The sequence below is a fragment of the Sinocyclocheilus rhinocerous genome, unplaced genomic scaffold, assembly GCF_001515625.1.
Source record: "Sinocyclocheilus rhinocerous isolate Xijiao unplaced genomic scaffold, SAMN03320098_v1.1 scaffold345, whole genome shotgun sequence".
Classification (NCBI taxonomy): Eukaryota; Metazoa; Chordata; class Actinopteri; order Cypriniformes; family Cyprinidae; genus Sinocyclocheilus; species Sinocyclocheilus rhinocerous.
Window position 1 is genome coordinate 941,150 of NW_015630020.1, and position 5,224 is coordinate 946,373.

Below are 5,224 nucleotides of genomic sequence, written 5' to 3' on the forward strand. Positions count from 1 at the left end.
TACTGTAAATATATACTGTATATATATATATATATATATATATATAATACACAAAATAATGTTGTTTTTTAGCAATGTCATATGACCCCTTTAAGTTTAGTACATCTAATATACATAGTACATATATATACTGTATATATATACTGTATATATATATATATATATACACTGTATATATATACACTATATATATAGTTATATAACGTTATAACGTTATACTAACATCATATATAGCCAAACATTATTTTGTTCAAAGTTGTGGTACATTTTAAACAGCACTGGAATTAAAGTTGGCTTAATTAATAGAATAGAATAGAATAACTTTTTTATTGATTAGTTTTTTTTATTCTGTATGAATTGTCATTAAACATATAAAGCAATTTTTGTTGCTAAATTTGTTTCTATATATTATTTTTTACAGTGATTTTTGATTGTTGACTCATTTTCAATAGGGAGTATAGCTTATATTTATGATCAAATGTTACTAAATATTGTCCCATTGACTTTAAACTAAAGTTTCAGCTTTTTCAGCTGGTTTGTGACTAGGCTGGATTTACTCCTCTGTTTCTCTGCTGCATTCACTGATGTTACTGCAGACGTTATTCGCTGGGGATTCAGGCGATTCAGCAGTGCCAGTGTCTCTTTTTGGTCTCATCTGCTCTGCTCATCGCTGCCAGAGGGATTCAGAAACATATTCTCCTCTCACTGCACCACGGGAAACAGAAAACATCTCACTGAAGATGTAGAGCATATATATATATACAGTATATATATACAGTATATATATTGAAAATACCCTAGAGTTCAAATGTATGTTAGTCAATATAGGTAAAATCTCATTATTAAAGCAAGTTATTAAATTAGTGATTTAAAATTTGCATTACAGTAAAGCTTTTAAAATGGCATTTTAAAAAGTGCATGTTTTAAAGTGTACTTAAGTGTGTTATGAAGTAGTCATGAAAATATAGAATTAACACTGGGCCTTTTATTTATTTAATGTTATATTATCTGCAAGTGCAGTTAAAATGCGCTTTGAGGTACATTCAATTCAGTTATGCACACTTCTTTTTCACTAATTAGTTCATATTTAGTTTGTGTTTTGATTCTATATCCAATTTTAAAACACCATTGCCATAAGTCTTGAGTAATGCATGCTGTGAATTAAATAAACAACATCATTAAGGACACCTACATTTGATGCGTTATATTAGGCAATAGCTTATCAAGAATTCAGACAAGTAATCTTTTTATACACATTCATTGCCGCAGACATAAACTGTGACTAGTGTTTCTGTTTGTTTACATTGTACTTGACTGTCACATGCCACCAATGGTGAACTTAAATTACAAAGTGCATATGTGGTATTAAAAAAATGAGAGTGCCCCTTTTTGTTCTCTGCTGAAGTTAGCAACCTTAGCGTCAACAATGTGCATCAAAATAATTTTGTGACCATTTCAAACATTTCGAGTTGCAAACAAGAAACAAGTGGAGTTTTTGATGTTAATGCTAACCATGCACAAGTGAGTAGGCCTCTGACATTTGTAAACACTACTTGATGTTCTGAGCAAAGAGAAATGTTGGGTTATTCCAATGTTTTTGAGACCTTATTATTTGCTACGTTATTACTGGTCTTTGTCAGTCAAGGAGACACATTCCCCCCTCTCACAAAGCATACAGACACATTTAATGGCCTGCCATAACACAATGCATGTATCTAGAGTCCCACGGCCCAGTAAATGTTAAACAAACTAAGGAATTTGTACACTTGATGGACAAACTGAAGCAGATTTGATGGATGAATGAAAAAGCATGCAGAAAAAAGCTACTACTTGCAGTGGCGTACTTCATCAAAACAGTGCTTACATGCTTTATCGCTAATGACCAGCAAATACTGATACAATCAGGCTTCTGTGGCTTACAGCGTCTAAGTGAAATCAAATCATGTGTCACTTAGCCATAAATCAAACCCAGCTTAGAAAGGGAGGCTTTCATCAGTGACAATCAGCCAGGCAGAAACACATGTCTGTAGAATGCAGATGGCATTGACAGCTGAACATCTCACTGCCTGCTTTTATAAAGCTGATATAACCTATCATGTTGTTCTTGCTCAACAATAGTGGCCCCCCAAGTGGAGCGGGCCGTTCAACCAGCCCAGGCCTTTCAGTGATGCAGGTCCCATAGCGGGCGTGAAATTCCCCATTACTGCGCCTCTTTCGCTGGCCGTAGTCAGGCCTGTCTGCTGCATGACTTCCAGCCCACTCACAAGATCAACATTGTGCTCTGTGTGGGACTGTCTTTATGGAGTCTCCCAACTCAGACTCACACGCAGAGAAAGAGATTAAGATGGGCCTGCATGCAGAGCAAAGGCTGAAAGGAAATCAACATCACATGATAAGCTGACACCAGGGCCGTAGGAACTATCATAATTGATTTACTGAAAGGCAGAGCTTGGTAAATATGTGCCAGGATTGACATTTACTGCTTGCACAATGTTGATGCAGTGGTTTCTGCTTGGTTTTTCTTTTTTCTTGTTCCCTAAAATCAGACTCCTAAAATTAGTGCTATCAATTCAATAATTGATATCTTATTATAAAAAGTATACACATTTAATCATTTTAAATCACCATCAGCACTTTTAGCTTACCACCTCCAGCACAGACTCAGAAGCTCTTTTATATGGGGTGCCAAGTGTAACTAAGCTAACAGAGAAGATTCTCACAACTTTCACTAATGTTTTGTAAGTTATATAAATGTTAGAACAAAATGTTCTTAAAGTAATGTTTATGGAACCTTATACTGTATGTGCCAGAGAAACAAGCGCGCTGCCATCTTTAGAATTCTGTCTTTGAATTCTAAAGAGACAACAAGCACAGCGTTAAAAAGGGGCTGAGCTACATAAGGTCTATAACTTTTATTAATGTTTGATATATATGTTTTTGGAGCATGCATGATGTTATTTGTACTTGAACGTTCTAAGGAACACTTAGAACCTTTAAATACTGTTAGAATCACATTAAGAAAATGGGACATTTTAATGTTCTTTTTAGAACGGTTCACTGAAAGGTTCTTTGAGAAACCAAAAATGATTCTCCTTTGACATCACTTTTAGAACTTTTGTTTTTAAGAGTGTCTTAAATTAAGGGTTATTTAACTGTATGTGTTTTTGAAAGGACAAGATTTGCTAGCATTTAATGTTCAGCTATGTTGGAGATTTAGAAGATTTTCTGTTATGTTGGAGTTTTTGTGGTTACCATTGTACTTAGGAGTAGTGCTTGTGTTTGTGGGTGGCTAGACTATGACTACAACTATAGCTGTGATAATACTAGTGCAGTGACAACTCTCTTTCCATACATCACATTTAGTAACAACAAAGCACATAACATATTGTGATGGAAGACTAATTCATTTCTGCAAACAAATTCTTTTGGACTGTTCATTCACTGAAACATTCTTTTGAATGTTTCTTTTATATCATTGTGCAGTGTACAGTATGTGTTTTGTGTGTATTTCTAACACCTCAGTGTCATATTTCACACTGGGACAGTTAAAGCCTAAGTGTGAACTCAAATTGCTGATAATTACCTATCATTTTACAGGGATTACAGGGAATAATGTTGTAAAAAAATTTTTTAGTTTCTTGCACAAACCAATTGTTTAGCGTCATAAGACCTAAATATATTTGGAGTTCCTTCATATGCTTTTTATTTATTTTTTAAGTGCCTGTAGCCGCTGACTTGCATTCTATGAATCTCAAAAGACCACTGTTTCAGCTTAAAATCTTCTTTACTGTTCTACTGTCAGGATCCTGGACTGTCTATGTCGTGTTTTGTCCCCATTTCTGTTCCGTTTTTTCCTTATTTGGTCATGTTCCTGTCCTTGTTTAGTTTGATTATGATCCCATGCACCTGAGTTTCCCAATTACCCCTAGTATTTTAGTTCCTGTCTGTGCATTTCTCCCCTGTCGGGTCTACTTCGTCTTTACAGGTGTCTGCATCTCGTTCCTGTATTGGATTACCCCTGTGTTTCGCTGATTAAAAGACTGTTGATTGTACTCCACATTTCTCTCATCCTTCCGACAGTGTAAGTGTGACAGAAGACCCGACCGAAAACAGTAACCTCCGTGTCTACCCTCCGTTTTTTGTTTCCGTTTTTTATACAGTGTCTTTTTTTTCTCCATGGTGTCAATGGATCCGCTCCTTCATCCGGAATTCCTCCTCCTCCTGCTGGAGCAGGGGACAGATCTCTCGAGGACCATACATGACTGTTCCTGTTGTTAGCTAACACCACCTGCTACCCGGACGATGTGCTATTCTATGATGCAAGCTTGAACATCATGAGCAGAGCGCCGTCGTCTGAAGATGGTCCTCGAGAGGATTTCACCACCTTCGTGGAGTGGACTCTGGCGAGAAACGGATTGCCATTCACCATCTGCCGCTTGGATGATCTCGCCAGATCCGATCCTGACCCAGAGCCCAGCCCACCATCTCCCCGCGGTGCAGACCTTATAGACTGGGAAACAGAGCTGGAAGCCGACTTACCCCCTCTCCTCTCTCCTTTGTCCCCGCTGGTCCCGTCCAGCCCTGAGTGGGCTCCCGTTTCCCAGAGACCCAGTCCCCGAGTCTAGCCCAGAGAGTGTTCCAGTCCCCGAATCTAGCCCAGAGAGGGTTCCAGTCCCCGAGTTTCGCCCAGAGAGGGCTCCAGTCCCTGAGTTTAGCCCAGAAAAGGTCCTGTTCCCATGTCTAGCCCAGAGAAAGTTCCTGTTCCTATGTCTAGCCCAGTGAAAGTTCCTGTTCCCATGTGTAGCGAATCAGCTCATGGGGAAATATGAATAATTAATCATGCAGCTCCTCAAAAATGCCCGCCCACACACCCGCTCCAGCCTCCTCCACCGCTGTCAGCTGGCAGCCCCTCTGCTCGCCCTCAGCCCACCATCAGCACGGTGCAAGCTCCACGGGACTGACATCCTCCAGCGTCACCGTTGCTGGAGTATCCCTTGACTCTGCCTCCAGCCTCCGAGTCCCGGACTCCGCCTCGGCCTGTAGACCCAGCGGCTCCACCTCGGCTCCTACCTCTCACCGTCACCCGTCGATCCACCAGCTCCACCGGGCTCTCTCGTCCCTCCGGCTCCGCCTTGGTCGGACGTCGACCCGCCATCGCCTCTGGACTCAACTCCTCTGGCTGCACCTCGTCGCTCTGTCCCACCGGCTCCGTTGGGCTCCTTCC